Source organism: Anser anser (genome assembly GCF_964211835.1).
Source record: "Anser anser genome assembly, chromosome: Z".
Classification (NCBI taxonomy): Eukaryota; Metazoa; Chordata; class Aves; order Anseriformes; family Anatidae; genus Anser; species Anser anser.
Genome location: NC_139723.1, coordinates 175,033 through 195,551, shown reverse-complemented (window position 1 = coordinate 195,551; position 20,519 = coordinate 175,033). Strand labels below are relative to the sequence as shown.

Sequence of the window (20,519 nt, the reverse complement as noted above, 5' to 3'; positions counted from 1 at the left end):
CATTTCTGTCATAGGTGTAGTTGAGCTACAGCTCACAGTCTGATAGTTGCTGCAAACACGCAGCTATGAAAGTATTGTAACTTATTATTTCATAGCACGCAGCTATGAAAGTATGAAAGACTGATCAAAAGTCTTGTTCATAATCCTCTTAACAGACTTTCAAAGAGTCAGTTCTAAACTGTTTCCGTGACAGCAGAGAGAGCTTGAAGAAAACCAAGAAGCCTAAAATGCTATCTAATCAGAAGGAAAATGACTACAAATAACAGTGACACAATCAACACAGCTCTTCCTACATGATTTTTGTATGGCTTTGCCATTTGTATCTTACCCATGCTGACTGCAGCGACAGTCATTTCTGAATCGTTTCTCCCCTTGACAAATCTAAGCAGGATTCATCCTAGCACGTGGATAATCCTAGCATGTGAATATGCACTGATACAGCATTGTCCAAGTTTTCTGGAATTGTTTCAATTTTAGCTAGCTTAAAATTTCCTAACTGGATTAACATGCCTACTTTCCCACTTCTTTCCCACTTCCATAACTAGCCCTCTGCCTCCAGGAAGCAAAGCAGTGGCAAGCTGCTTCTACCACTACAACCACCTGCAGTGGTATTTTCTGCCACAGGGCACTCACTGCTTAGGTATTATCAACCAGCAATGGAACTACTAGTTCCCCCTTTTAGTGAAACTTATTGCGCATGCTCTGCGGCAGTACATACCACACAGGAGGATTAAAGAGGGGAAGTACGAAACCCTTCTAATGAAGCCAAGGAGACACATTCCCTGTCTCTGCAGTAGTAGATGTAGCTATGAGTACAAAGAAGGAACTTAGAAGTCTGTCTTGCAAGATATTAAGCGTTTTAAGTGTTTTGGATATGTAAACACAACAACTGAGGTTTTTGCAAAAAGAATTGTGGAGAGACGAGGCAAGAACAACCAGCAGCAAGAACTGGTATCTGGGATGAAGTCCAGGTCCCCGCTTTTAAAACAGGTGGAGCTGAGACTTCAGGTCTGTTACACGCTGGGTAAGTGTCTTAATGAATTCACGACAAACAGTGGTCTTTCTTTGGAAAGAGGAGCTTAGGAAACACTAGAAGAAGCATTCGAGTACGCTGAGGCCGCTGAACAGCCAGTAAATGCAGAGAGCTTCCATCAAATACTCTGGGTGCAATATGAAAGAGCTAAATAGTGCAGCTACTAAAATGTTTTGTACACCAGAAGTGTGATCGTGCATGCTGTGAAGAGATGACATGGATGTACGGCCATTCATTCCCTCTCAACCGCGCTTTGGAGGGGGTGAATTTCAGCTGTCTCAGCAAGATTTGGCAGATGACAGAGTTTGAGGGTTTAAATTACTGCCATCATATCTGCAATGACAGGCCAGAACAAGCTCCAGGCAGCACATGGCAACAAAATGATCATAGGAGATTCTTAATAGCTAAAGAAAATTAATTTTAAACGAGTTCCAGTGCTGATATGAGACCTTAGTATGATGAAAATTGAACCACATCACTGGTCAATTCTGTTAAAGCACTACAGTCAGAAACTGAAGGCCTTTAATGAACATCACAACGCTACAAAAAAACACATTACGTTCAAAGAGGCATTTGCCTTTAATCAGCATATGCGTGATATTCCACACAATCAGCAATAGTCGAAGCAGCGAAATTCTTTCTACGCAGAACAACTGAAATATAGGCCACCTAAGGTTTCATGTCAACTCTTTCTTCAACTTACAAGATTTCTGGAATAATGCTATGTTGGCAGTTCGTATTTATTACAAGCTCAAAATGATGTGAATTCAACCAATACAGAAGCAGTTTTCAATTAGAATACGCAACTTTTATTCTTAAGTTGATCTTAAGGAAATAAAAACTAGAAGAGGAGACAGAACAAAAACACCCACGAATTCTGTACGTGCTTGACTTACACTACATTGCCACAGGGGTCTGCCACACATTTGTGAGCAGCACCATGCTGATCATGCAAGATCTCTGGCCAGTTCCACAAAAAAAACTAGACAGCCACTACTAACTCCCTACAGATAAACAGCTGAAGAACACTGAGTGGCAGTGTTTCTTTCACAACTTTGCACACAGTGCAACCCTTTTTGTGTAGAAAAGTGCTATGTCAAGCCCCTAGAACACTGCAGCTCACAAATACTGCAGAATACTGTAGTTTTGTGCCACTACGTGCTAGGTTATATTGAATTACAGTACATCACTTGCTGCACTGTTCCTTGCCCTAATGCAATATGCGTAGGGTTAGATCACTAATTCATGGGTCATGAACTTTCTGCCTTCTTCAGCACAGAGGTCAGAGGTAAACTATAGCTTTTGTTATTTTCTCATTCAACAAAATGTGTGTATCTATGTATCACTCAAACTGTGTGTACACACGTGGGAACAGATGGATGAAAGGAAATGGGATAGGCTAGATAAACCTGTAACCTAAGTATAGCAAATTTCAGTGAGGCACATCTTAAGCTGCAGAGTAAGCAAAAAAAAAAAAAAAAGTTTCCTGACACTGAGATCGTATGGAGTTGAAAACAGCAGGAGATGTACCAGGGCTGTGGGCTAAACATCAGAAGCCAGCCAACGGAAGCACTACCATTGACATTCAAGTAGATATTACAAATAGACAACCCCATCAGGATAGCCGATTTTGCATGCTTTTCTCCACCAAAACAAACAGAGCCATTTTCTTCCCACACTGTTTTGACTATTTTAGAGTTCTTCCACGCACCTAATACATTCTTTGGAGTCCTGAACTGTTGCCATGTGCAAGAAAGCAAACCAAAAGGTTTCTGTAGTTTCAGCCCCCCATCTCACCTTGCCAGAAGGATTCCAGATTTAAGACCATGAAGAGTTAATAATTCAACTGGTGTCCAGCATTTTCATTGTTACAGGCAGTAAAGAATCATGCAAGAAACTACTGGTTATGACTTGCGGAAAACGGACTCACAATCAGTAAGATTGTAAAGTAGGTATGTTTATTCAGCGCTGGGCAGCACGGGGGGTAGTCCCACCAAAGTCGTGCGCGCCTGACGCGACAACTTGCCTTGGTTATATGCAGGAAAGAGTTACATATGCATGAAGTTTCACAATACGCCTATACATATTCCTAACCTGTCCCCGCTTCATATTAAAATTAGTTCCAAGGAGTCATTTCCATAAGCTCCTCCCATCTGCGCTTGCGCAGTGTATTCTGGTGGTGGTCGTCGGGGGGTCATGGGGATGAAGATTGATGACTCTTCCTCGTCACCGCTAGTTGACCTCTTGTCTTTGCACAGACTCAGTGGCTCCTTGGCTCTTGTCCATCTGCAGGACCAGTTTCTCCCAGTTTCTTAAGACAGGCTCACTCTCTTATTAGGAGACTGACCTTGGTAAGGGGCCCAAGGCTTCTTGCTTTAGGTAATTTGCACAACGCACCATAGTTAGCAAAGACACTAAGTAGCTTCCTAGTTTAATGCCGTCAGCGCTCTCTCTCTACTTGATAAGATTCTCCTAACTCCCTCTCTCAGTTACTTAACAGATGTGTTCACTGTGAGTCATTTCTAAACCCAAGATAAATCAGTGTGTTTGACACTGCTGTGCCACAAAGCCTATCCTATGGACTGGATGTAACACTGAGAACAAGAAGCTTCCACTTACATTCCAGTTTTCGGTGCTTTCACAGACCTTCACTTGTGAGCTGTGTTTAGCCTAGATTCTTCTACTTCCTAGAAAAAAATAAGCTTGAAATGCACAAAGCAACTGTTTAAACTTCACAAATGTGGAAAAACCTTGAGAACAGGATCTAGAAACACTTCAGCTTAAAGACTTCTTAAAATTGAGATTTTTTTTTTAGTTACCCTCTTTCGTTCCTCACATACTCATGTTGAAATATCCAAAGTTTCCTGTACAAAACCCTATTATTAAAGGATACAATTAAATACAGCCAGAATTTCATCTCTCAGAATTAACTTTGCACAAGTGGCCACTGCAAAGGTTAGAACAGCACAAATGGCTAAATTAACTTAGAATCAGAGAGAAGAAAAAAACAAATTCAGAAACACTGTAACATCACTCTTACGTTGCACGTCATTTTACACACATTGACCATTTGATCACCCAGAAGTGTCAATATCCCAAACTCTTGACTTCTTATCAGAACAATCAAGCCCACAGAAAGCTCCATTTTGTCACAGCTGGAATACTTTGTGTACACAAACTCCCAGCAAGCACTGCAGTCTTCACTAACATGAAGTTCTCTACAGTAGCTTATGATTCCTCGAGTCACGGAAGATACTTGTAGACTCACTGTTTGCTAGGCAAAGTCATCTGCTGCACTGTGGCTTTAATCAGCCGTCAGCCTCAAACAGCATTTGAGCTGCGCTGTTTGCCCGCTTGGTCATTTTTCCTCCCCTCTCTGTTGGGAAAATTACCTTTAATCAGAACAATCCTCTTCCCCAGAAAGATGTTTCGTGTGCGCATGTGCATGCACACAAAACCTTGGAAAGGGTTGGCTTTGCTGTGTAAAGTATCCGTGATGCAGAATCTGTGTCAAACCTCTCAGAAGACCCTACTCCCTCTTTTGGTTCACGATCCTGCAGTTGATATCAGTGGCAGCAAAATCAGGCCTGGCCAAGTTCCACCCTGAAGGCAGGCAGCAGACCTGGAGTTTACTGTAGAAACAGTTTTGTAACAACAGGGGGCTTGGAGCGACGTCGCAAAAACATCAGCAACTTGGAGCCAGACATCCGAATTTCTCATCTCTGCAGAGCACGACGTTCACAGCCATGCCAGCTGTTAAGAGTGTAAGCATTACCAGGTAACAAGAGATGAACAGGTATATGAAACAAAAAATTAAATACCTGTCTCAAGGTATCCAACATCAGGGAATTCTGTTATGCCAGGGAAGTCAGACAACAGTCTAATACAGCATTACTACTGCAGTGGCTGATTTAACCGGGCTGATTTTAACACACATTTTCAAAACGGCACACAGTAATTGCCGTTGACATGCACTCAGTCTATTTATCACTGCTTACCTGACAGTTTGCAGTGCAACAACAGTCCACTGTATGATCCCTGTTTTAAAACCTCCTCCTTTGGCATGCTGTCTCAATTCGAATGAATTGCCAGTCCACAAACTCACTGAAGCAGCAGCCTCTGCTATATCATTATTGGTGTATCAGCACTTTCACTCAGCTTCTGCTTAGATGTATACTTCAATTGCTCTAAAAATTAATCCTAGAATACAGCTTCTACAGAGCTGTAGGAAAAAATAAAACTAAAATGATACACACAAGCAAGGTGTGCATGTGCAGTTAGTTACAAGCTCCCAGGTTGTTTTCATTAACTGGCAGCAGGAAAGTGCCTTTCGTGGATTGCAGCTGAACTTGCTATTCTTCTCTCACCTTTCCATTTACTGCTACCTGCTTAAGCATGTAGCAAGTGTTTTTAAAATTCTGATAGCCTCCGTGCAGGTTTATTTACTAGTCATCAAACATTCAAACCCAACGGTAAATAAACTAGGGCCTACATATCTTACTGCAGTCAAAAAAAGTAGTTCTTATTACTTGCAGCTTTTAATATTTCCAGGCTCTATTGATACTTTGTTATTCAAAATTCAATTGTTTTGGAGCAGAACTTATCAACATTATATGCGCCACTGTCTCTATATGCAATAGCTAATAATATATCATAAAAATACAATGATATGGGTCTAAACTGCATACTACATTTAATATACCTATAATGATAAACCTCAGTTCTGTAAAGCGGTGAAAATCCTCTCATACACCTTGCGCTGCAAACATTTAAGACTTTGCTAGAGATCAACACTGAAAAGCCGTTCCTATATGGATACGCATGCTTAGAGTTCGGACAAAAATAAGGAAGTCATGTATTTTAGAGGATGAGTTTTATGTGGAAATACTTAAGTTTGGGCTACTATTTTAGTCACTAATGACATGGAAGTTGTTTAATTGAAATAAAGTTAGAGCTTTCTGCCAAAATCACAATACGGCAGGTATTGTCCATACAGCGCTAAATTTCAATTTATTTGAAAAAAATACTGACGGTATAGATGACTTATTGCAGTACTTTTAAAAACCTTGTAAGGGCAGACATGCATCACTTACAGTCTTCTGAAGCAAGACTCTTTCCTAAAGAAGTTAACTGCCAGGTAAGAGAGATCTGGGATCTGTTTCTTACAGTTTCCAACAACTAATCTTCACAGTCATTCTTTTATTCTAACAGAAAAAAAGGTGGAAGAACAGGGATGTCAGAAAATCTACTGTGATAATCTTACAGTGCGAGTTCATAACGACAATTATTGTGTTGCTTCCTTAGAACACTGACCATTGCTCTTCTGGTATGCTTATTAATGCACGCTGATACTGATACAGCGGTTAAATCTAAGCAGAGCGTACCAATTAACACCACACGTACGCAAGTTACTTTAGCTCCAAGCAATCCCAGCCAGTGCCCAGAAGTCTGTTGATCAAAACCGACCGTACAATCCAAATTTCAACTACAGCCTTTTAAAGTTTTCTCTTCCAACAGATACCTTATTTTGGCAGAACAGAATTAAAAAGCCCAAGAAAAATCATCCAACAGCAATTTTAGTAATGAACTACGATTGAGCAAAATCAGTGTTCGAAATAACTTAGTACGAGTATTTACTTTCAAAAGAAATCTCATATTGTCCACCCTCAAAGAACAACAGTAGAAATACTGTAAGAGCTGATTCATCATCCAGCTTCCATTTTAACTTGCATTTTCCACTTCTCCTTTGGACAAGTGAAGATATTACCGCGAGCTATACAAGTTGTATTAATCCAGTTGTATAAAATAACACACTTTCTAACCACTTCCCAATTTTTTCTTTTAAGCTCCCGTGCTTCTTACTTTCAAAAGGTGGCAGGGCAGAAGGCTTTACAGGAGTCTTGGGAAGTAATTTCTGCAATAAAGGTAAAAGGCTTCTTTCCCTTCCTTCGCTTTACATCAACATACTGCAGATACCAGGTGACAATCTGTGCTTCCCTCACACTTCAGTCCTCCTGCCCCCAGTAAACTAACAGTTAAACAAACCCATTAACATTTTAACAGCTATTAATTGTGTATGCTTCAAAGGCCTTCTTTAGAAGATTCCTGGCAGACACGTGCTTAAGAGTGTTTAATTCTACATCGCACCATCAAGTCAGCAGCCCAGAAGTTTCAAGTAATGCCGTGCCCAGGCCGACTTTGTGTTTTCTCCTCAGACCAGAGGGTGCTCTTTCATACAACACAGACTAGCAGTTTTGACACAAGCCGGGTATCCAACAGTTCACACGAGTTACCATAGGCATTGTATAAGCAGCCTTCTAGTCAAGCAACTAGGTTTTGAAAACGTTTGTTTCCTCCCTTATTGCCAAAAATGGTCCCTGATAGAACAGCAAAACAGAAGCTCTGAATAAAAACAGAGCAGAGAAAAACTGGCCATATATATGTTGTTCTTTATATGCACGTGCATGAATATTGAGATGAGACACGCACACATTTCACATTTTGGAAATTTCTTATATTACTATACTATGCGCGCAAATTAGTATTAGTTTCTGCATTGTAATTAACGCAGGTGAGTAATACTTCAAAGAAACAAGACAACTCAAATCTGCTCTGGATATATCTGTTCCAAATCAAGTTCTGCCAAAGACTATTTTCTGCCAAAGACTATTTCCAAGGAGTGTAAATAGAAGAGCAATAATCCAGAAGGCTGGACAACAGAAACTATATGTACTGCATGTCACATAAAACCTAACAATTAAGAAATAGCGCACTTCTTTCTGGAAGAAAGAAGTCAGAGAGTCATTTTTCAGTACACAACTTTTCACGTTAAAAAAAATCTGTTTTACCTTACAGATGGCTGACTGTGCACAAGAAATCCCATCAGTGTTTTTCTGGTGAACTACATCTCCACGGCCAGTCAAGCTAAGGACGCTGAAGCACTGAACTGATAAAGGACTACATAAAGGAAGTCATTTGCAGTCTATCTATTAGGACAGTTGAGAAGCTCTACAAAACCCAAAATCCATTAAATAAATTTGAATGCCAGCTAACACAATATATATTCCAACAGAAAAAAAATGCTGTCATCTCAAAAGAGCTATGCTTGCCAAAAGGCCTGCATTTGAGAACAAATGCTTTAATTACATGCAGTGAAGTAGAGGAAGCAAACAGCCATTCTGGAAGCAACTGTTTACAAGCCAGCATGGAGAGGCATGTCCATTATGTGGAGAAGATAAAAGAGGCAGATCAGCAAGGAGTTCACCGTGGGTCAGTTCAACCAAGCTGCTATTCAGAAGAACATCTCAGCCTTTCTCTGTTCTCTCCTCGTGGAGAGACAACACTCATTTGTGCTTCTGCCTTACCTGAAAGCCTGTGTCCATCCCTATGGAACCTTATGAAACTGCTGAAGAAGACGGCAAGCAAAAGCTTCTAAAAGTGATTGAGAAGAGGCAGCAGCAAACAACCTTGAAGATCAAGGAATGAAAGGAATGGGAAGCAAACTGTGCAGAAAGACTAACAACAGATACTTTCGGCTGAAAGCAGTGGCAGCCCATTCTTTCACCAGGACTCGAGGCCCAGGTGGGCTTCTTGTTCCATATCAGAGCCCCAGGCAGTTAATTATGTGCAATGCCTGTGTCTTTTTACAAAAACAGATGCTAAGTACCTCTTCTAAACTCTCCCACCTGGGTTTCTAAGGCAATCTGTCCTAACATAGGAGCCATCCAATGCTTTCATTGGTGGGAAGAAGAATTAAGAGATAGATGTCCTGAAAGAAATTTCATGCTTTAAATCTTATAATCGAGATGCAAGTCATCATCCTCACTTTTGTTTTAACAGGTCTCGGAGCAAAACATTCAAATACAAAAACATTCATGGGTGGTAACACCGCCTCAGGAGTTACAAAGGCTACTACTTTAAGTATACAGTGAGTGACACTGCATTGACACTGGCTTTCCACCTTGCATGGCTATTCTAGGTGTTTTGGGTTTTTCTGCTCTCCCCACCACAGGTGACTGACAGAGATGGCCTTTTCAGGCAAGCTATCTTACCATGACATCCAGCTTCATATCCAGTTTACTCCAAGAGATGGAAGACATAAAAAGGTTAATTACTAAACCTGCATGCCAAGCACCTGTGAAGCCCGTTCAGCCTGGAGAAGAGGAGGCTGAGGGGGGACCTCATGGCAGTCTACAACTTCCTCGCGAGGGGGAGTGGAGAGGCAGATGAGCTATTCTCCGTAATCACCAGTGACAGAACCCGCGGGAACCGTGTTAAGCTGAGGCAGGGGAAGTTTAGGCTGGACATCAGGAAGAGGTTCTTCACTGAGAGGTTGGTCGCACACTGGAACAAGCTCCCCAGTGAAGTAGTCACTGCACCAAGCCTGTCTGAATTTAAGAAGCGATGGGACTGTGCACTTAGTCACGTGGTCTATACTTTTGGGTAGACCTGTGCGGTGCCAGGAGTTGGACTTGATGATCCTTATGGGTCCCTTCCAACTCGGGATATTCTATGATTCTATGAGTCTAAGATACCAATAGTCAACAGATAACCACAGCCTCCAAAGAGAAAGGTGGTTTTCTAAACTGCCAAGTGTTGAAAGAGTAGAGGTTAAGTATCCTTACATTTGAAGCAATCCTTTTCTTCTGTTACATATTCAACAGAATAGATTCCTAAGTAGCATGGATCAGAAATAATCAATTAATTGGCTTCATAGTTCCCAGCATTAACAAATCAACCTTAAAAGTATCACGTGTAATGGTGATAAAGAACAAAACTTCTAAGTGAATTGCTTCACAGAAATAATTTTCAGACTATGGTGCATGTCTTACTGCAAACTTCAGTCACATGCCAACACGGGAAGAGGGACATCATTGGATTGTAGGTACCTCTGAAAAAAAGCCTGCAGTGCAGGAATGCTTAAGCATACTTTCAGATCTAGTAAGATGCTTGCGGAGGTAACTAAAAATGCAACATATCTAATGTATTTGTTAAAGTATACCATCTTCAGTCACAGAAGCCATAATTTATTTTCAGCCACAGTCAGGTCTCTCACACGAGATGTGGTCCTAGACCATTTAGGCTTTCCATCTCTAGCTTTATATATATATATACACAGGTCGTTTTAAAAAGGAATTACAGCTTAACTACTTACTACAGAATACTTAAGCTTCAACAAGGAAACCATTGTCTTTTCAAAATGATACACACCTGCATGAAAGGTGTTCTCTTTAAAGTAAGTTTCCACAAGAATGGCAAAATAAGTTCTTTACATACTTAATTCAAGTCGGACAAAAAACTACCAAGGGCAAGTATAATGTAGCTCCTGCGTAATTAAGTCTATTAAGTCTCTGTAATTAAGATTTTTTTTTTTCCTTTTAAAAGCAAAGTAGTCACCATTATGACCCTACTTTGAGAAGTGAAGAATCGGCAGAAGTAAAGACAAATTATAGAAGTCCTGCAATAGTTTTTCCAGGAGATCCACCAGCATTTGTACACTTCTGAAACTCAGAATCCTTTGCAGTTTTAGGATTTCAAATAAATAGGTCAATAAACTAGCAATTACGATGACAATATTTACCTTCCTCAATGTGGTGTAAAAATTAAAAGAAAAAAAATAAGTATGTTAAGGCAGATTTCAATCAAAATGTTCCAAATTGCACAGTTATGTTGGTCAGTGGTCTAAAACATTCTCTCCCCAGGTCAATGAATTAAAGTTATTTAAATGCTTGTCTAACGCCAATTCAGACCGGCACTTGACCGTTTTATTTTCTATGTCTTCTGGAAGATAGACAACTAACATTACATATACCATACCATATATTTTGCACTCCAATTTAAGATGAAATTATGCTTTTACAAAAGGTGAGATGACTATGTTACAGGCTTTGTGTAGTTAGACCACCATATGCATAGATGCCTAGTGCTCAATTGTCTTCTTCAGTATCTCATAGTACTGGAGGCTCTGAAGTACAAGAGGAATTTGTAACACAGACTAACCACAAAGTACCAGGTATTTCTTGCCATTTGTGATCTTGCAATAAAGATAAGTCAGACCAGGATCACAAGAACTGTATTGAATCCATAGCGTATATTCCTTAAGTTAAGTGGGGAAAAAGGGAAAAAAAAAAAAAAAAAGTAAAAGCCAAGGTACCAAGAACTACAGGGAAAAGAACATTAAAATAACTTCTAATGTAGAATTTAACTTGTTCATCTACTCATCTCAAGATACTTTATTAAAATGGTATTAAGTTAGTGCATTAAGTAAGCCAGTAAGTTGAAGAATGAGCAGAGAAGGCCTTTTTGATTGTTTGCTGCTCAAAGAGAAACGTGAAAATTCAGGAATAGAACCAGCCTTGTAGCTAACTACATATACAACTGCTTCATAGTTGCTTGGTAAAACCTTTGAATGCCAAGGTCACACCCATTGGCTCACCTCAAGACAGCCACTCACCTAAAACCGGGCTAATTTCACCCTAGCTCCCTTCCAAGCATTTAAAATTATGTATTTAAAATTATGTATTTGTAGAAACTTCTATTACTGCTGACAAAAAAGTTTAAGATTTTTCCAGCCACAAAGTTCATAGTCTCCATGGCAATTGGAAACTCCCTCCTTCTCAGAGAACTTCCTTCTTAATCCTTTAAGGATTAGGAGAAAGGAAGTGTGGAAAAAGGAAGTGCTGTTTTAGAGTCTCTCTGATTTTTAGCCATCTTCTCATGTAAAAATGGAAGCTGCAAGATGACTTGAAACCAGAATTTGCTCAGATTCATTAAAAAGAGCATGACATCTTTGGTTCAGTAGACCATAACAATTTGTATTTGAAAGGTAGCTCTTTTTAAGAAAATACTCACTGGCCTTATCTTGCTGTACAGGCATAGTGGGTGTTATTACAGCCAGGCCTTCCTTTACATAGGATGACCAGATGCCATTCCAATATAAGACTATTTCTCATGTTATTTTGGCACGATCCTTTGTACAAAGAATGTCACTTGTGTTCAGCGCATTTCCGAACTGCATCTAAGTCCAAAACTAGAAGGGGACACCTCTTCAGCTATGGCCGCCATTATCAAAGAAAGATTACCATCTTTAAAGAGTACATTTGAGATTTTAAATTTCTTCTTCTTTTTTTCTTTTTTTTGACAAGAGCCACATCATAAGAGAATTCAGGAAAAATGTAGTCAAAGTAAACATACAAGGATATTCACTTAGTCCTCTAGATCCCTCACTTTTTTCAGTCTTTTCTGCTATCAGCCTTAATTCTGTTGGTCAAGTCCTCGTCAAGATTCAGAATTAATCTCTGAAAATCCAGAAAGCCCTCATTCCCATTAAAAATTGCCTGCAAATGTGTAATTCAGGCTTACGACACATCTAGCTGAAACGCTTAATTTCTCACAAATTCAGATTACTTCGTTGCTATACCATGTGTATATTACAAGCATGTATCACAGCTGTGTCTCTGAATATGCTATTGTAAGGTTAACACTGGCAAGTTTGGCCAAAATTCTCACTGAGATTGTGCCATGCCAATCTCTTTTGAAGACGGCCTAGACCACTTTCCCTCAGGTTGACAGCATAACAGATAAGCAATATTGCAGAACAAGATAAATTGTTCTTTTTTCTTTCTTTAAAGGGAAAAATCAAAAAGACTATCAACTGTCTTTATGAATCGCCCAAGAATAAAACAAATGGAACTATGCCAGTAAAGTTCTGAATAATTACAACGCATTCAAACTGGAGGAGTTCAGCCACAGATAAGACGCTAAGAGACTTCGTCTTACAGCACCAACATCAAAGTTTCCTGCGCTGAGGTGGAAAGTCCATGCCTGTTTACTTGCCTGCTTCCAGCAGTCATGTTCCCAAAAGAAACAATTATTGTTGTATTAAACCACCGTAGTCGAACAAACCATTCTGACCCTGTATTACTGTGTACCTTTTTGATGTTCCAAAAAGGATACACAAGTAACATCAGAAACCTGGATTCCAGTATACACTAGTGATCAGAGCTATAGCCATAAAAACAGACCTACTAGGATTACTAATACAGGGAACAAAGCAAGATCTACAAATGAAAGAAGAAAGATGGCATCTGACTAAAGCATTAGAAAACGCTTTAGACGACATGCCTGGAATAGAAGAACTCTGGTGGAACTAAACAAGTGCTATAAAGAACAGTATAGTATAAAATGGAAAAAGTAAAACTTGACATGGACAGAGAAACAAAAATAAGATGCACACTTACTTATTCAAGTGTTTCCGAGCTGCAGGGAGGCCAGACATTTCTTCATTCAGCACGTATTTCTTTGTTCCCATGCAGTAGTTTTCCATGTATTCTGCCCAGTGTAGTTGTCGAACATCAAAATTAAAGGCCTGCATAAAATAAAAGCTTTCATTATTAACTGCCAAGAAAGTCAGTCATTTCTGATAAAGATGTAAAGAAAGTAACTACCCTTCTATCAGATTAATTTCATTGCAATGACAATTTTTTTTGTCCTTAATCATAAGAATGATTCACGTTTAGATCCATCTGTGACCCAACCAGCTTCTCGTACAATCAATCTCCTGCAAATTTCAACCATTCCATGCCTTATTTTGTCCTCTTCAGTAATATTCTTCCCTCAGCTTCCAAGTGCACTAGTTTCACATTTCATCTGTCTGTAAAGAACTCTACTCTAGAAGTAACAATTTTGTGTTGTTTCCTTTCCAGCCAGGAAATAATTCTCACATCCTATAGAATAAGCACACTGCTCTGTACCGAGTTCACTGACAGAGATGCGGTTCGTTTAACTGTGCTTATAGTTGTACCACTATGTTTTAAAAGGAGTCATAAGAATATCTACTGCAGAAGTTACTACAGTACATTCACAACTTCACTTTCTCACTGATGTCCATTACTTCATCCCAAACGATACTACAGCAGCCAGTTAAGTCCCGATAAGGACAATAAAACCTCTAGCTCACAGCTTCTGAACAAAATATTTAAACGTTGCTCTGTAAGAACCTGCCTAATACGACCGTTCTATGAAATCACAAGCTAATACAACAGCTTGTTTACTGGTTCTGCAAGTTTCACTCCTCTGTAGTTCCCAATCCCTCCTAGCTTGCATGTTCCCACTAAACGTCTTGCAGTGCTCACAGTGATCAGCTTTGACACGTTAAAGGAGCAGAAAAAAAAAATCCATTGAGCAGAGATGGGAAATCTGATGCTTAACTACTAAAAATACTGTATTTAATGACATTTGAACAAGCCGATAGTGAAATTTCACCAAACAGGGCAAGTCAGAAATCGATTACAGCTCGTGCTATGAAATGTAGTTAGTAACAATGAATACACAGTTCCACTGTGCTTCAGAAAATAACATACCTAATTCTGGAAAAACTATCAAAATCTGGGAGGGGAGGGGATGGAACAGGAGGAAGAGTGAGGTATTTCTTATGAGACATTTCGTTCACTCTTACTCAGGTCCTCTGTTCAACAACAGTTTTTGTTCTTCCTCAACCACCTTCAGGACTTTCGTCACCGTGCTTCTAGGTAAACTTCCCCACTGCATGGGGCAGTTTTAGTTCACAGTGAGTGAGAGAATTTGAGGACATGTAGCTGTATTGCCAAAGCGTGAAAAGCACACACAGAAGTTGTCACTAGTTTGAAACACAAAGAGCAAACAAAAAAGCCCCTCAAAACCTACCTCCTGTTCCTCAGAAAAAGGAGACAGTGGTCAAGAAATAAAGCCTTGTTTTACTCATGATGCAGGTAAAACCAGTAACAGCTTGGCTACTTGGCTGACATATAGGGCAACACCTGATCATGTGCGATCAAGCCACGCTAACAACCATCTTTTGTATACAGCCTCCTTCAAGGGGTCCTGTCTTTCTTCATCTCCGATCAGATCACTGATCCGGCTTACAACACAGCCCTGTACAGACACCTCGGTACATTCAAATGGCTGTGGCAGGACTATCCAGAACTGAGTTAGTACCACACTTAGTTCTGCGTTGCGGTAAGCAGCATTACTGACTCGTGTCATCTTAGAACAGTAAGTTTGTATTTCACTTTCAGTCTCCATATCACACAGCTACTTACCTTTTTGTCTTCAGGGGTTAGCTGATTCATTAGCATAGTCATATTTTCGGTATTCCAGACCCAAGAATTGCTCGTAAAATATTCTAATAACATCATGGCCTTATGAAGACATGATATTGTTTTCAACATCCTACAGGCCAAGGAATAGAATGAACAGGTTACAGTGGTAAGTATTAGTTCAAACAAGTAAAACAATAAGTTTTATAACCCCACACCTCTACTTCAACATAACCCATCCTACTCTGTACCCAAACCATGAAAAAAGTTATTCAGATACAGAACTATCCTATCAGTCTAAAGCGAGACGTTACTGGACTTTAGCTGTCCAATCCTGATATGAAAGCAGAGCTTACCGGACAGCTTTTTTTTTTTTAAATTCTACTTCCCCATGGAACAGTAAGTTTCCTCTCTGAAAAGAGCGGCCAACAGAAGACAGCATTTTACCATCCTTTCTTTGTAATTTAGGACAGTGATACTTAATGCTTTTCACTTCAGCATAACTGAAGCATCTAGCTGTACCGAACAATTTAACTTGATGAACTTGTTTAAAATAGAGTTACACAGTGCAGAACACAGCAAGGGAGTAAGTTTCCCTAACCTTCTGGCACACTGTGCAAGGCCACATCTCTAAGAAAAGAAAACCCATTTATTACGGTCGGTAAGAGACCAAGGCTTAGAAGCACCAGAAATACAGCTTTGCCCCATTGTCCCTACTGTTACTGCAGCAAAGAGCAGGACCTATTCAGTGGGGCAGGTAAACCATAGATCCTGCTAGTTGGGTGATCAGTGCCAGGCTACTTCAAAATATGCAGAAATACCTTCTGTTATCCTTTATTACGCAGGGGTGACAACTCTGTAAAAATATCACTTGGAGTACAGAGAAATTTTGTTAGAAGGATCAATTTGGGCAAGTTTCCCTTTGATCAGAATACCTGAAGTAGACCCAAAAACCATGAGTTATCCACTCTTAGATGAAAGAATTTCCTTGTTGTGAAGGTGGGAACTTTGCAAGCGTTGCAGAACTACAGACGATCCCTCAGCTTTAGTAAGTACTAGCTAGTACTCACATGAAATGCTATTACATTTCCGCTTACGGGGCTTGAGCTATTTCCATCTCACAGAATTGCTTCCAATTTGATCCTCACAGCAGGGCACAATGGTCATTTTAAGCAAAGCAGAGGGGCACATAGGAAAAGCAAAGAAAGCAGAACAACCCAGCAGTAACAGGAAATGGCTTTCTGAAGCTAAGTTTTGTTCAGTAAAATACATAGCAGCAATATAACCCCCCGATTTTTCTCTGAAAGTTGCCTTGGTACATTCATACTTGTAGGGGAGACACAGCACAATCCCAGAAACTCTTCCATTACAACATATTGACTAACATTAATGACTGCTATCTCACTATCTAAGGGAATAGTGAAATTGCCTCTAAGTCTCACGAAACGGAGTATTACAAACGGTCGAGACCATTGAAAAAGAAAAATGTATTTGAAGTGCAAAAAATATGAACACTTCCTTAAAACCTTCCACAGGAGCATACTTATAGAACTGTATTCCAATTTTAGACCATCAGTTAATTTCATCTGAAAGAATCTAGGAATGTCTACTAACACCCATTTACAGTTTCCCCAGCTGGGCAAGTTGGCTGTATGGGAGCTGACTTGGAGTTCCTCTGATTCAAAAAATAATTAAGAATATAGACTGTGTCCAATACATGTCCTGCGCTAACAAGGCTGAACTAAACATCCAAAACAAAAAAAAAGGAATGATCCTCCAGCAACTGTCTTAACAGATATAAGTCCAAAATAGTCAGAAAAAGATAAACTCGGAAAGCAAAGAGCTCACTGGTCAGAAGAGCCAGAAAGACCACTTAGCAAAATGCCCTGGATAACAATAATGCAAAACAGGACAAGGCAGCTACATGCTTAGACTCTTCTGTGGATGCCTGTCCACTGACAGTCTTAAGTTTATTTAATGTAGTTGAACTTATTGTGCCACTCCGGTTTGTTCTGCTAAACCGGAAGAATAGCTGGATTCTAGTTAGAGTGCCTAGACTGCTTCAGTACAAGAAAACTTGCGTCCCTGCAAAAAACTAAATGGTGTAAATGAAAAATCTGAGTAAGTGTAGATTTGGAGCTTGCTACCGGCCCCTGACATTATTTTTAGCTCTTCGTTTTCTAAGAAGAGTCTCTAACATTTGCAGGGAATCCTGCTGTCTCTACTTATGGGGATGGTTTTAGAACACAGATAAGCTGATTTGAAAAATAAAACAAACACACTCAAAACAAGTGGCTAAAGACAATTCTTTTAGCTCAGCTGCAGATTCTGTCTCTCATTGCATTTAGTGACTGGCAACAGAACCAGCTAATTGAGTTCATCATCAGAAAACAGTGTTGTTTGCGGTGTGATTTTTTTTTTTAGGATTAGCTTCTCATTATATCAGCCAAAACAATCAAATGCCTCTACATTCTCTTAACTGCTCGATCCGACTCGAAGGAAGTGAACATGTGGCTAAGGGATGGCAGCTTCCCCAGTGACAGCTTGGTAGCCTGCACTAAATGAACCTGAAACTATGTTTCCCTCTCCCACCCGCCTGGCAAAAGAAAAGGAATTATGGTGACAACCTCTTATATTCAGAGATGTCAGCAATAAGTGTCATTTACTGGACACTTATTCTGGCAGACTAAGTTTTGTTAGAGAGATTTTCTGACTTCAGTAGCACCACATTCCTCCTGCAAATGGGAGTACAGATGACAAAGGAGAATGTGAAAAGTATGTAATGAAGCTTTCTCTCTCAGCCTGAAATTGATATATACACTTGATGGCAGTTAGCTACAATTCTTTAATATCAAAGATTCCTTAATATCAATAATTCTTTAATATCAATATTAAAGATTCCTCCTAAGGTATATGATACAAGTATTCACATTTGTAAAATGGTAAGTTTTTATTTAGCTGTAAGTGTTGAAGTGTAAGACAAGAGGAATTCTTTGTTTCTAGCAGCTCTGTTGTTCCTGTAAGTGCAGAATTTTTTTTCAAAGTATTTGCAAGGGGAAAAACCACAGTCATCTACTCAATGAAAGCATACTGTTTACGCATTTCTGGTTTGTAAGACAGAGACTATGTCAAGGGTGCTTCGTGTAAAGCTTTAAGAAGCTTTAACTAAAGTGATTTCTTCATGCCTCCCTGCGCTTATCAGCTCTACCTCCTCTTTAGCTTTCTAAGAAGCAGTAGCAGAAAATGCATTGCTGGAGAAACACGTGAATTACAGCTTCAATATTTCATGCTACTTTCTGTTACAGAATCACAGAATGCTTGAGGTTGGAAGGGACTTCTGAAGGTCATCCAGTCCAACCCCCCTGCCAAGCAGGATCACCTAGAGCACATTGTGCAGGATGGCACCCAGGTAGGTTTTGAATATCTCCAGAGAAGGAGACTCTACAACCTCTCTGGGCAACCTGTGCCAGTGCTCTGTCACCCTCACAGTAAAGAAGGGCCCTGTCATATTCAGGTAGTACTCCCTGTGCTTGTTCTTCCAGAGTAATTGGAAAGACCTGCCGGGTGTGTGTTTTCAATGGCTTTAAGATTTCAAACGTACTGAGCTGCTTTTGAGAAGAGATGGTTCTGCCGTGATAAGTCCTGTGCAAAGTTACAGGCAAGAACTATGCCTTATATTAGACAATTAATAAGCTTTGCTATGCAACTAAGTACATATAGCAAGCTACTGACAACACTGTCAAACTTGTACAGTGAGAATTATCACCGCTATTTATATAGAGGCACAATACTACAAAAGTCTACTTAAGTAGTTTAAAATATTCAATCCTCATTATGACAGTCGATCCTTATTGTACTTGTTCCATCTACAAAGCTCAGAAGAATTACATGCATTACTTTTTCCTTCATTTTCCTTAACTCTTACTCAGAGAATTGTTAATTTCAAGAATGTTTCACTAGATGCAAAAGCAGTGAAAAATAAGTTCTCCATCTCACTAGAAGTTTTATCTACTTCCACGAGTACAGTGTACCAGAACAATTTCATATTGCATAAAGATTTCAATTGGTTACGGCTTCAAAAAATCCAAACCCTTCAATAGAAGGGACTTTTGTTTGCTTGTTTCTTTGTTATAATTATGAGCATATTCATTTAGTCCTAAAGGGTTATAAAAACCAATTAGTTCTATTTGCTAAGAATTTCTCATATAGTGACGGTACAATATCCTGACAGTATGACAATAGTGCAGTTCAACCTACGCGGCAATTTCACTGATCAGTTTTTCCTACATTATATGCAATAAAGAGCCTAGAAATGTATTCAGATTCTTCACAGAGGGCAGGCTGTAGACCAGGTGAAGTCAAGTTAGCACAATGTTCGGATTTGCTTGTGCTGATTTCATCATTTTTTTACTACACTGGTCAAGTTTTTCTTGCTAAATTGTGGTGCAGAGAGGTCACATTTTAGATTAAGCTAGCCCTTCACTCAGAAGAGCCTAATAACAAGCTTAAAAATCTGCAATTAAGTTTCCAAGGCTCTAGAAGTTCCCTAGTGCACGCTACCTGGTAATTAAAACCAGAGGTCAACCAGACAGAAGGACAACAGCAACAGTAGTACACCCCTATACTAGTGCCATCTCCAGCCCCTCAGTTAAAGTAGGTTTCAAAGTACTTTGAGCCAGACAACTAGAAAAAAGCAGAAGAATAAAGATCTGGCTCATTTCTCTGCTATTATTAAATAATGCATGAAATCCATTAGGATTTAAAACTGCATGTCTCCTTTGCATCTCGATCAGAGTTTATTACGCTTTAAAGAAAAAAATGCCCTCTTTTTAAAAGGGCTTAAAATTAAAGAAAAGAATCCCTGTATAATGAAAGCTATATTCCTGTAAGTGTGCTGGGCATCAAACTTAAAAAGTTTTAATTCCAAGCAACTGAATAAAGTGTGCTACAGTTTGCTACCTTAGCAACTGAAGAATCACTTTTTGATTTAGTTGAACCTCCCATCTTTCCTCCAAACTTGAAATCTTGTGCATGATAGGAAACCTATCCAGTCACTACTACAGAAAACTAATTAGGAATACTCAAATAATTTATACTTCACAGGCCAGAAGATACACGTTTAACGTCACCTCTTGTACTAGTACCGATTAAGGTTTAAATTCTGTGTTTGAACACTAAACAGGAACTCCAGAAAAAGCAAAAAAACAAGATTCAATGTTTCCAATGTTATACACCTGTAAGAGCGTTCTAAACAATGTGTTTATTTATAGCCTTGTTTTACTCCCATAGGTCAAATACTTAAAAGACTGGACTTCCAAAGACTGACACGACTCTGGCAGCATCATTTCCCGTTTGGAAGACAGCAGGTTGATATTTGTAGTATAATTATTTTTAGCAAGTGATGGAATCTT

The 20,519-nt window shown here is 39.5% G+C and overlaps 1 protein-coding gene across 2 annotated transcripts in view; it reads right to left on the bottom strand.

Annotated features, from left to right (window-relative positions):
• LOC310889671 (adenylate cyclase type 10-like) overlaps window positions 1-13,400 on the bottom strand; it is a 40,913-nt gene extending 27,513 nt beyond the window's left edge. Inside the window, exon 1 of one of the 2 annotated variants that reach the window (XM_083817495.1) lies at window positions 13,273-13,400. The gene's annotated coding sequence lies outside the window, so the exon portion shown is untranslated. Of the gene's footprint in view, window positions 1-8,397; window positions 9,583-13,272 lie in introns of those variants that run through there. The other variant, XM_083817496.1, reaches the window with a different exon arrangement.
• Window positions 13,401-20,519: the final 7,119 nt, after the last annotated feature.